Genomic DNA, 13047 nt, shown 5'->3' with positions numbered 1-13047 from the left:
CCTGCAGACCTGCCGTAGGATACTTTGTTATCAACATGAATTGGATTGAACACAAATATCTGGCAATACAAATGTACGAGGTCTGTTAGAAAAGTAACAGACCTTTTTATTTTTTGCAATAACCTTATGGATTTGAATCATGTGCGCTTGCATCACCCAAGCTTGAACCTTCGTGCGCATGCATGAGTTTTTTCACGCCTGTCGGTTGCATCATTCGCCTGTGAGCACGCCATGTGGGAGGAGTGGTCCAGCCCCCTCGGCGGATTTTCATTGTCAGGAAAATGGTGGAGCGACTGCCGCTTTGCTAAATCAAAATTTTTTCAGAAACTGTGAGAGACAGCCAGGTGCTCCGAGTAGCAATCGACAGGCTGAAACGACCAGATCATTTCCAAACTGAATGCTGTGTTGATCCGGGATGTCGTCTGACTAGCAGAGAAATGGCAAAGAGGTGCACATAGCACTTTTCCTGCACAATCCACTGTTAAAGGAGATATTGTAATGAAAGATGTGCGGCGGAATTCGCACGTCAAGACGGAGCCGCTCATGGTGCGGAACAAAAGCACCTCCGTGTTGGAAGTCTCACGGGACATGTCCAGCTCTTCCACCATTCAGAATATTCAGACAGCTTTGGGTGGCTTTTCAGTCGAGTGAGTATCCGAGAAATTGTCTAAGAGCTGGGCATGTCAGGGCATGTCCTGTGAGACCAACACGGAGGTGCGTTCGTTCCGCGCCATTAGCGGCTCCGTGGCGAATTCCTCCACTTCTGTTTTCATGACAAAATCTCCTTTAACAGTGGAATGTGCCGGAAAAGTGCTATGTGCACCTCTCTTGCCATTTCTCTGCTAGTCAGACGATGTCCCGGATCAACACAGCATTCAGTTTGGAAATGATCTGGTCATTTCAGCCTGTCAATCGCCGCTCGGAGCGCGGCGCACCTCCACCATTGTGCGCCGTCTTTAATCCAGTTGTAATGGTCCTTAATCTGTGTGATCCCCATAAGATCTTCATCGAAAGCCATCTGAATTTTCCAAATGGTGTCCACCTGGCTGTCTCTCACAGTTTCTGGAAAGATTTGATGCACCGCTGCTCCAGCCGTTCAGACATTTCCCTCACAATGAAAATCCGACGAGGGGGAGGACCAGTGCTCACTCAAAGCCTGCTCACAGGCGAATGACGCAACCGACAGGCGTGAAAAACTCACGCATGCGCACGAAGGTTCAAGCTTGGCTGATGCAATCACACGTGATTCAAATCCATAAGGTTATTGCAAAAAATAAAAAGGTCCGTTACTTTTCTAACAGATCTCGTAAATTTAAACATGCAAATTATAGGATATATCAAATAATGATAGCTAATATGATAATCACCTCAACTAAGGCATGCTGTATCAAAGTTCCTAAGTTCAAAAACTTTAACTTGATGCTAGCAATTTGGGCATAAGACAGAAACAATATATTGCCTTCTTATGAATTATATTAAAATAACTTAAAATTGGACAAAAATATCAGTAGGATTATATTATATGAACTCATATAATGAATTGAGGTGGACAAATAAATTTTGTCTGTTATCAAAATCAGTAACATGTATAAAATGGACAAAATTCGTTATATGTACAAAACAGACAAAATCTGTTTCATACTGTATATGTAAAGTATTAGTTACAGGCACTGAATGATCTATGGAGAATCCAAAGCACCAATTAGACTTACACATTTCCTTGATAAAATGTCTGACCTTGAATAGGGCGTGCCTCATTTAATGAATGGATCAAAACTTGATCTGAAAAAATTGAAAGCCTGCCTTAAATACAGTTGTGCTCAAAAGTTTGCACACCCTGGCAGAATTTTAGATTTTTTGGCATTTTTCAGAGAAAATAAATAACACAAAATCTTTTTTTTTTTTTTTGCCACTCATGATTAGTGGTTGTGTGAAGCCATTTAGTGATAAACAACTGTGTTTACTCTGTGTTTCTAAATCATAATGACAACAGAAACTAACCAAATGACCCTGATCAAACGTTTACATACCCCTGTTCTCAATACCATGTATTGCCCCCTTTACCATCAATGATGGCTTGGAGTCTTTTGTGGTAGTTGTGGACAAAGCTCTTTTATATACTCTGATGGTAAAGCTGCCCATTGTTCTTGGCAAAAGCCTCCAGTTCCTGTAAATTCCTGGGCTGTCTTGCATGAACTGCACAACTGAGATCTTCCCACAGTGGCTCAATGATATTGAGGCAGGAGACTGAGATGGCCACTCCCGAATCTTCAAGTTATTCTGCTGTAGCCAATGAGAGGTCAACTTGGCCTTGTGTTTTGGATCATTGTCATGTTGTAATGTCGAGGTACGTCCCATGCTCAGCTTCCAGGCTGATGAGTGCAAATGTTCCTCCAGTATTTTCTGATAACATGCCGCATTCATCCTGCCATCAATCCTCACTAAGTTTCCTGTGCCTTTGTAGCTCACACATCCCCAAAACATCAGAAATCCACCTCCGTGCTTCACAGTAGGAAGGGTGTACCTTTCATCATAGCCCTTGCTGACTGCTCTCCAACGTAACATTTATGGTAGTAGCCAAAAAGTTCAATTTTGGTCTCATCACTCCAAATTATTTTTTTTTCTCTGTGCTGTTTGCCATATTGTAAGTGGGATACTTTGTGGCATTTGCGTAGTAATGGCTTTCTTCTGGTGACTCCACCATGTAGCCCATCAAAGAACTAGATGAGCACTGCCAGAACCCACAAATGACCTCCAGTAGGCCACTGGTGTAAATGTTTCTGACCAAACAATCAGAAACAGACTTCATGACGGTGGCCTTAGACCCTGATGTCCTGCAGTGGGCCCTGTGAAAGCATGTGGGGGCCATACAAACTACTGTGCATATTGGGATGAAAGGACTCAAAGCACTTTACTTGAAGCACATCTTGAGAAATATCAATTTGATGAGAAACTAAAGAGAAACTAGAAGCCACATGAAGACAAATTCACAGAAGTGGAAGTTAAAACTCCACTGGGACATCTGGGAATTAATCATCCACCTCCAGAACACATCAATGCAGTATATCACCTTCAGAATGAGCTTGCCAGTCCAACATTAAATGTAGCTGCGCCATTTGGTCAGGCGAGTGCAAAATGTTATCCGTCTACTCTCAACTAGGCCTGGAAAAACCCATCCCGAATTCCTTAATCAAGGATGACCACAGACACATTTCTCATCAAGATTTTAGAGTAAGATTGTGGGTACATTTCATGATGTTTTTGAGAGTGAAATATTATTTTACAACTTGAGCATCAGTCATGTGTAACTGTCTGATGTGGCCCAAATGTCTCAGAATTCTTAGTCCGACCCATAATTTTCTTTTTTGTTGTTGCAGGTCAATACAGTGGAACTTGGCAGTGCCTGCTGGTAGATTGTGGAGCATGGTTCAGCCACCATGGTATCCACTCTGGCAAGATCCCTGTTGGCTGAACATTTAATGACAAACCAGGTGATATCTTGTATCTAGATTGCATGCTATTATTTGTGAGGCGTGTGATGCAGGCAGATGTCCTGCTCATAGTGTGTTGTGTCCTATTCAACTGCTCCATGTGACGTCAGATTAAGCCTTTTCCTTGCCGTTGTGGTCCTTCTAGCCATAGTTTTTGCATTTTGAATATATCATTTTGAAAGCCATGTGGACACAGTGTGCATGTGCAGAGTGGTGGCAAGAGGAAGGTTTTGGAAGTTTTTAGTCAGCCTTCTGTATTGATATAAGACAAGCAAGGAAGATAGTGGCCGATTCCTCTCACCAAAGCCAATCCCTCTCATCCAGGACAACAAACATTTTGTTTCCCTCCCCTCTGGCAGATGGCTGAGGTCCATCAGGACTAAGACCTCAAGAGACACAAAAAAACCTTTCCCCCCCCGCCCCCCCCCCCCCCCCAGGCTGATCATCCCTGTACTGTTCATGCTGCATGCCTGCACAGCCCCATTCCACTAGTTCTATTTGACAGTAAACTTAGCTTTGTCTATTGTCTGACTCCTTTACTTCTTACAGAAGTATTTATTTCCTTTTCTTTTTATTGTTGTTTATGTACCTTTTACTTCTTACAGAAAAAAAAATATTTTATTGTTGTTTATGCACCAATGACACCACATCAAATTCCTTGTATGTGAGAACTTACTTGTCAATAAATTTGATTCTGATTCTGATATTGTCTGGTACCCTTCTGCGGGACTCTGTTGCATGGTTGTGCCTAACCCCCGTGTTGCAGGAGTCCCATGGAATGTGTGCGAGTCTAAAGCCCCGTTTACACATAGACGGTTTTGTCAGCGGGTAGTACGTAGACTGAAGTTCGCAGTAGTTCCGGCTGTTTTCACAGTGGGAAAGAGGGCGGAGCATTTCGCCGTGTTTTGACCGCCATACTAGCCGCAAATACGCGGATAAAACACCGCTAAATCCGCCGAATAAAGCGGCGTTTTGACGCCGTAGCATCCGGCACACGTCAGGCAACGGGGGTTAATACCCAGTTCTATCCTTTACAATCGCAGGTTAAGACGCACGTGAGAACGGCGGTGTTCTGCTGCCGCCAATAATGCCCTGTGTACCGCTGGTTTATCCAGGCAAAATCCTGCGTTACTCCAGGATCTTTGCATATAGGCACCGCCCCCAGAGTATAATAGGCTGAAGCATCAGGGAGTACTGCCTCTGTCACTGCAGGGGGAGGGAGATCATCATCAGCCTTTTCTTCTCCTTCCTTTCCCCCTCCTCAATGTGTTGCTCCATCTCCACCACAGGCCTCCCCTCTGGTTCTGAAACCAGACCTCTCGGTAAGTCCTTGCCTCTGCCAGTTTTCTTTAGGAGTCATACTGGAGCTTCTCTGCAAAAATATCTGGAGCTGGCCGCGAGTGAGAGGCCTGCATGCAGCGCGCTAGTGTTTTTTATACTGACCGCTGCCTATCGGCCGTTTGGAACGCCGTTAACTGGGAGGTGGCGTTTAGACGGTGTACTGTCCGCTAGCACCGCTGTTTGTCTGCCTCTGTCGCTGGTTAAAACGCCCTTGAGGACGCTGATGTGGGCTCTATCGCCATTTTACATGCCGTTGGTTAGGGATACAACACCGCTGCCAATTATGGCGGTGTAAACTGCGGCACTACAGGAAGGGGCAGGATGAAACGGCGATTAAAAAGTATCAAACGCCGTTGTTCGCGTTGTCTCCGTTGTCACGCGAATTCTCCGGGAGCGCTCCTGTAATTATTCAACATGTTGAATAATTTTTTTGACGATTCCCGGTAAAGCCGGAACTAAGCCACGCCCCATAGTGCAGTGTTAACAACGGCGTTTGATCCTTAAGATGGCCAAAACCCTTCCGGGACGCTTCCGAGAGCTCTTACCGTCTATGTGTAAACGGGGCTTAACCAAACCCTGTTGGATCGTACAATGTGACACACAGAATGCATAGTCGCGTGACAAGGGAATAGCTGATGTCAAGTTTAAAGTATCATTGCAGTCAGTAAAATTGACTGGTTGACTAGTCAGTGCTTTACCCTTCTTATTTGATTATTTCCTGCCGTGAAATAATGCAGCTAATAACACACATAATCACACTGTCTGAAAAAACCTGCTGAGTTGATTATGAACCAATATACTAAATATTTTCACTGCTGTGGGACTGGGCATTTCACAAATTAAATTAAAGGAATGACAGAAAATCCATCATACAAATCCAAGGGCTGAGTGACAGATGGAAAGAGGAATAGGACAGGTGGACTGATGGATGTTATGGAGAACAAAACCAAAAACAGCAGAGAGTAGGGACTGTTTCTGACACATTGGCATTACTGTACACACAAGGGTGCTCAGATGTGACCATCAAAGCCCACCAGAGCCCATCTGAAATGTTGATAGTGACTGTAGAGTATGTGACAGCCAGTGTATTGCTCTCTCACACACTATGGTGTGCCAGAATTTGATCACGAGGAATGACGGAGAAGCATGCAGTATATCTTGCCTTGGTCAGGATTGCAGCTTTGGAATGCTGCAAACTGCATCTCACAGCAGAAGATTCGGGCTCTAATCCCCTCAGCCATTCCTGAACTCTGTAGCGTTTATACTGTTGTGCATTTATTAATAGAAATTGGGTTATTGTGACAAGTTTGGACACTAGAATTTTCCATTTGTGCCATTCATATATTTTAAAATCATAGTCTTTGCAACTAGATAATGTATTCATATGAAACCCTCATATTTTAAACATGTGAAGTAATGATATAGTTATGATTTAAAATGATTTAAAAACTACAACACAAAGGGAATAGTTTAGATTTTTTTTGTTTTTTTAAGTACTGCCGTCTAATTATTCCACTTTTCTACACTGCCAATGTCACGCGGACCTTGTTATCTGAGTACTGAGAAGCATCTTTGTGTAGTAGGAATACAAAGCTCTTTTGGATGTGCGGATTCTGTGCAGGCCGATACTTTTTGAATAGTCATTTTGGTGAAAGAAGTTCCGCCTGAGTCACTTGCATCCACTTTAAATAAAACTGTCAGCCCATCTGTATTATCCATCTGCAAATACAGCATGTTCACAGTTCGTAAATACAGGATGATTACAGCGAAAAGCTTTGAAAGACAAACACCAAGATATTTTTCCCCCTCATTTCAGCACTTCACAGTCAATAGAAAATACTGATTGACTAAGTATGAGGCTTCTCTGGTAAGACAAATTAGTACCGGAAGTCATATCAGAGAGTGTTAAAAATGAAGCAGTTCAACTCTACGTGAGATAGCAAGATATGGATTTGTTCTGGGCGCTTAGACCAATTTTATAGAATTTTAAAAAATCAACTACAGCATGAATTTCGCCCCTGCGAAGGCTTTTTCATTCGATTGTCTCACTCACGACAGCACTTTTAATTACTGAAGATAAGATTACCTTAACCAGATGTGCGTTGGTGTCACTTATTCTCACTTTAGTATCACACCTGATTAGTCACATTACACTTCCCTTTTTATCTTCTCCAAGACTATCAATGAGTTGTTAAGAACACAGCAAAATCTATTTTGTGTGTCATCTATGTCCCAAACAGATGGCTCATTGACTAAACAAAGGTGTGAAGGAATTCAGTTATTTATATTTTTATTATCTGCATTGCCAAAATGTCATAGCCAACATTCTTACAATGCAAGTCATGCTCCTCATTCATTTTGCTAAAGTAATTGCTTGTTGTGATGAAAAGTCACTTTGGTGGTACTGAAGGAGCCTCCAGAGAGCATGCAAAGATATTCTGTTATTACGTTAGGTCAGTGTAACATCAAAGTCTCACAATGACTAATAAGAGGCAGGCATCAGAACCCTAAAGACTTTGGCTTTTGTTGTCCTACAAAGATTGTATCTGCATCACAGACACCTCTGTCCAGCAACCTCATGACACTAAGTGGCTGAGGAGCCAGATACATGGATGCCACTGGTGATATAAAGTGAATGTCTCTACATGTTCGACATGTTCGCTGCATACAGGAAGTTACTGAAAGCCTGTATTCCAGGAAACACTTTGTAAATGCAAAAGTTGTATTTTGGGGTGAGGTTAAACATTTATGCTATTCATCTGTGGCCTTGGAGAAGACATGTAATCTACATTATCTGAAAACCACCCAGCTGGAAATGGTACTGGCTTCAGCTGGGGAAGTTAACTTGTGTCTGACTGGTGTCTTCATCCAGGGAGAGTCCTAGACTCTCATCGGGTGGACCCTACGGTATCTGAGATAAGCACTAGCACCAACAGCTGTGTAGGATTCACGTCTTCTAACATTGCCACATTTGTCATTTGCAGACTTCCCAGCAAGGTTGCTACAATGCTGAAGATGACCAAACATAGTAGTTCTGAAGGGTTTCTCCTCAATCCATGTTGGGCAGTCACACTCTAAGACATTTGCCTGATGAATCATGGGGTCCTCTGGTCAGTCCTGGGTGCAGGCATGGAAGATTTCCCTTCACATTCAATGTGCATTAACCCTCTGGATTCAAATGACGTGTCCTTGTGTCAAAAGTCACATAACCTAATTTAGTGGACATAGAACAAAATCTGCTACACTCTGATGGTGTGTTTGAATGGGTGTTCAAAGTGGAGACTTCAATCTCCAAACCACTTTTTAAATTTTGTTAATAGCCAGGTAGAACTTGAATTATGCTTAATATTAATTAATTAATTCATTAATTAATTAATGATAAATATTCTCTTATTCGCTGTGCATTTTGCAGACAGGCGTTTTTCAGCTGGAGGAGCAAGAGGGCTGGGAAGAAAACAGGACTCCCTCAACTTGCAGCAGGAGAAAGGGGTGTTACCACTGGTAGAAAAATCAATACCTAACAAATCATATTCACCAACTTCACGTGGGTTTGATGACTACACACAGACTCCACGTGGGTCGGTGTGTGTGTGGTGTGTGTGTGTGTGTGTGTGTGTGTGTGTGTGTGTGTGTGTGTGTGTGTGTGTGTGTGTGTGTGTGTGTGTGTGTGTGTGTGTGTGTGAAAACGCATTTTGCAAACGGGACTTTTCTTCCACATCTCTCTCTCTGCAACAGCAAACAAGAAAAAAAAAATTCTTTATCACTACTGTAAAATATATTACCAAATAAACAAAGATCCCCAATCCACGTAATTTGGTTGCTGAGAGAAGAAAAGTGTGGTTTCATGCTGCGCGAAAAGGAAAAGCAATCAGTTTAGAAAGTTGTGTGTTATTTGCTGTGCTTGGAGTGTGTTTTAGTGTGTGTGGTGGAGTGTTTTAGCGTGTGTAGTTAGTGTGTGGTCAAAATAATCGTCAAAATAATCAGCCGTCTCGAGCAGCGCGTCAAGTCTTTCTTTTTTTTTTAACTTTATGAAGACGATCGAACCGCGGAGCACGTCATCAGTCTAAACTAGAGCACAATCAATCTGATGACGAAAGTGAACTTTATTGTTCTGGTCTGGATGAACGAGAGCAGGTAGATTCACCGATCTGTGCGCACAGATCAGCTCAATGGATCGGACTGTGCGCTTCTGCTCCATGACTCACGCGTTTCTGCTCCAGCGCCGAGTCCAGCAGTGAGCAAAGGCCAAAACACCTTTTTCTATTTTTTTTTTTTTGTCCACTAACACAACAGGACAGTCTGTACCAACAACCAATAACAATGCTTCAAAAACAAGGGATTAAGGGAAAAATACACATGGATATTGAGGTGGAATATCTGTACAAATTCTGGAGCTTCTGATGTGCATTGAACAGGAATTGTTTTTCTGAGTGGCACAAATATAATTTGTGTGGCATCTTATTGCATGTAAATAACACAAAAAAAAAACACCTGAAGTATGCCTGCATTTTAATTTTATTGTTGTACATAATTGTTTGTCCTACATTTTTTGCATATATTTTTTAAAGTTTACAATTTATACTTACATTCTGTTATGAAAATGGTTTGTTTGTTTTTTTTTTTAAATATGGATTTTACCAGTTAAAAAGAAAAAAAAAACTTTTTTCTTATTCAATTTTATGTTTAGGGTGAATATTGGGTCAATGTTTTAATGCAGTATGTCAGAATGAAAGAAAAACTGTAAAGTCACACAGGTGAGGTTTTGCTGAAAAGAATGACATGAAACAAGGCCAGGTAAACTGTTTTTTTTTTTAAGGTAAATTATGAAGGTAAAACCAAAAGTAATCAAAAACGGCCAAAAATAGCCTAGACTCCAGAGGGTTAACATGGCATTCAACATATGTGTAGAACGCAACCAGTGAAATGTTTTCTAGGTAAAATGTTGGTTCTACTGAGTCATTCTACAATGTTGTAACAACATTGTGACAACATAGAATCGTTGTTCGGATGGGAGCTGATTATGGGCATATTCCACAGCTACCTCAGATGTTGATCCAATGTTGTTAGTCTTGATCAACAACAATTGCAAACTCAAGACTGATGTCTTGTTCGAGACAAACGATGTTGATGCAACATTTGGTCATGACTGATCCAACGCTGTTAGTCTTGATCAAGGACAATTGCAAACTCAAAGACTGATTTCTGCTCAGCATCTCAAGTACTGCAATCAAGGTATCCATGTGATTACATAAGGTCACATCATCAGTTGTGAAGTTAAGATCAGTAAACCTGTTGTAAATATTACAACAAATAAGAAAAAAAAACTAACTGAAAAATGAAGGGTTTTTGGGGAAGATTTCATGAAATGAACTGTAAAGTAACAGATCTCACGGTCAGACCAGAGGGGCCCTACAGCAAACAACGAATCAGTGAGCACAGGGAAATATTCAACATAAGCAAGTTCTGCTGAGATGTTGATGTCTCAGTTGGTTTTCTGTTTCTTGGTTAAAATACAGACAGAGAGGTGGAGTGCAGTGCTGTTACGCAGACATCTACGCACATCAGAGACACCCCGAGGCCCTGTGGAGCACATACAGTACTGTAAGTAAATAATATGGATTCCCTCGTGTGCACATGAGGTAGTTGGGTTATGTTTGTATGTATTCCGTCGGGGTCTGGCCTTTGTGCTGTTGTGACATCTCCAAAGCAAGTTGTGTTTTTGTGATGACAGTGTGCCCTCGCTCCCTCATCAAAGGAGTCAGAGTGATAGTTTACAAAGTCCCACTTTGACAGTAAAGGTGGCATTTAGGCATTCTGGGGAAAAGTCTAAAGCAATGAGGCCCTTCTTTAAGTACAACAAGCTACAGGATCACACACGTCTCCTGTGTGTACTTGGGCTGTGAAATGGACTATCATGTACCTGGGGCATCATGATTCTTTATGTTAACTTTTAATGGTTGTGCATGATAACTAAACAGAAAAAGTAGGTGTGCAGAGGAGAGCGAGCAAACCTATTCCAAACTTAAAAGACCTGCTAGATAGGCTAAAGCAAATGAGTTTACCAACATTCTACTGAGACATCAAGATTATGTCTGACCACCACAACAATGAGAACGGATGAAAATGTTACGACCAGAGGCCAAATCAGAAACCTGCAACACTGAGATATTCCACTAGCCTCAGGCATTCATCGTTCACTCAGCAACTTGTTTGCCCCGCGAACAGTCTGCCCAGTCATGTGATCCCAGAATGTGCCTGCCTTTGAACACTGTTTCATTAAATTAGATGAAGGACATGGTGTAGATCTTTAATGATTCTTCATTGTCTGGGTTCTTTAATAGATAAACATATAGTACCCAGTTTTAGGTTTCCATTTGATAGCATATAAATTATGTATTTTATGTTCCTATAGTAAGCTAGCAGGTTTTACTTTAGATAGATACCAATACATATTACATCATAGCTTCTGTTTCTATAATATAATACCATAAGCTAGCTATAATTTAATTTTGCGACTTGTCTACAAACTAAGTATACGTATACTACAATCTTCTCCTATATAATATTTAGGTTTTAGAAGCTAACTCCTATAATATTATATAAAACCATATTTCTTGTATATATTGTTTATTACCCTTATTTAAATATCACTTATATACATGATGTCTATTTCTTATGAATATCTTATGATATATTATTATGATATGTCCATTTCTTGAGCCGCTTGGGTGGGTAGGGAGAGTTCCCATGGGATAATAAAAAGGTTTTCAACCTACCATCCCTGGTTCTCAAGACCAGGCACCTAAATGGCTGTACTCTACTCTGTACTACTCTTCTATTCTACTCTTCCTTTTTTTAGATATACCTTAGTATACACTAGTATAGTTCTACCTTAGAACTGGAATATATTATAGAAGACACACCTTACTGAATTTTCATGGACATTAAATGTGTCCAAAACAAGACAATCAATCATGATTTCAAATAGTTTACATCGGGAACTGAGCCCATCTTCCAGTAAACACCATGTTTATGTTGTTTAGTGTTTGAGGGGTATAACATTGCATGAATCATGATAATTGCATTGTGAAGCCTTAACTTTTTGCAAAAGTAATCAAATGATTTCTAAATTATTGAAATAGAATACAAAATAACATTAAGGATGACAAGTTATACTTTTGATTTATTATTTATTTGTGATAAAATCAGGCATTTTATTGAAATGGGCGTTCCAACAAATGTTGTGTAGAACACCCTGGACACTCCAGCATGTGAACATGGTAATTTAATAGTTGATTAATCATTGATTAAATCTTTAATCATTGCGGCTCTACCATTCATCCACACGCCAATATCATGTTGTTGCCATGTAAGGCCCCCAAATGAACACTGGCGGGACCTTTGAGATCAAGGACCTTGCAGCACCATTGTTTAAATCCCCATCAAGGGGAAATGATAGTCCTGATGTCACAAGCCCCCATCTTGAACCTCAAGGCCACCATTTATCAGATATGATATCGCTATCAGATATGATATCAGTGACATATGGTCATAGTGATATCAGAGAGAGAGAAAAAAAAAACAGTTTGAATATCATCCAAAAATAAATAACTAAATACAATTGTGTAGTCTCATAGTAGATGATCACCAAAATGAGTCAGCTAACTTGTTCTAAAAGCCCAACAAAGAGAAAAATAAAGACAGGAGACCACAGAATTTCTACTTTTCCTTCTTTCATCAACTGTTGCTGTCGACCAGTGTTTCCCAATCCCGGTGTTCCAGGACCCCTAACCTGTACATTTTCTATTTTTTTTCTCCGTTCAACCCACAGCTGATTGACTCATGTGTCTTTTAGCTCTTGACTGGCTGAGCACACCTGAATGAGCTCATTTGCTTTTTGTAGAGCACAGAAATTTAGAAAAAAAAAAAAAAAGTGCAAGTTTAGGGGTCTCTCACTGCCAGGATTGGGAACCACTGGTCTGGACTTATTCATATTGAAGAAAAAAAAAAAACGAAAAAAAAAACTTTAGTTTCTGCAACTATTGATACCAAAGTTGTAAAATTATTCATGCGACTTTTGATATTATACATATTTGAAACCAAGGAGTGTTTTTGTGATCACCCTGTATATGACAAAGAGGATATATTTACACTCAGACATATTGGAGTTTTGCAGCTAGCTACCAGCCTGTGATGTCGCCATGCTAACATCTGC

General features: G+C 40.8%; 1 protein-coding gene across 1 annotated transcript in view; it reads right to left on the bottom strand.

The window, feature by feature from the left end:
* Nucleotides 1-13047, bottom strand: part of sdk2b (sidekick cell adhesion molecule 2b) — a 1022446-nt gene that overhangs the window by 702079 nt on the left and 307320 nt on the right. The gene's annotated exons all lie outside the window — the stretch shown is intronic.

Source organism: Thalassophryne amazonica, chromosome 18 (assembly GCF_902500255.1).
Source record: "Thalassophryne amazonica chromosome 18, fThaAma1.1, whole genome shotgun sequence".
NCBI lineage: Eukaryota > Metazoa > Chordata > Actinopteri > Batrachoidiformes > Batrachoididae > Thalassophryne > Thalassophryne amazonica.
Note: the sequence above shows the minus strand (reverse complement) of the source record. Positions and strands in the feature narration are given on the sequence as shown.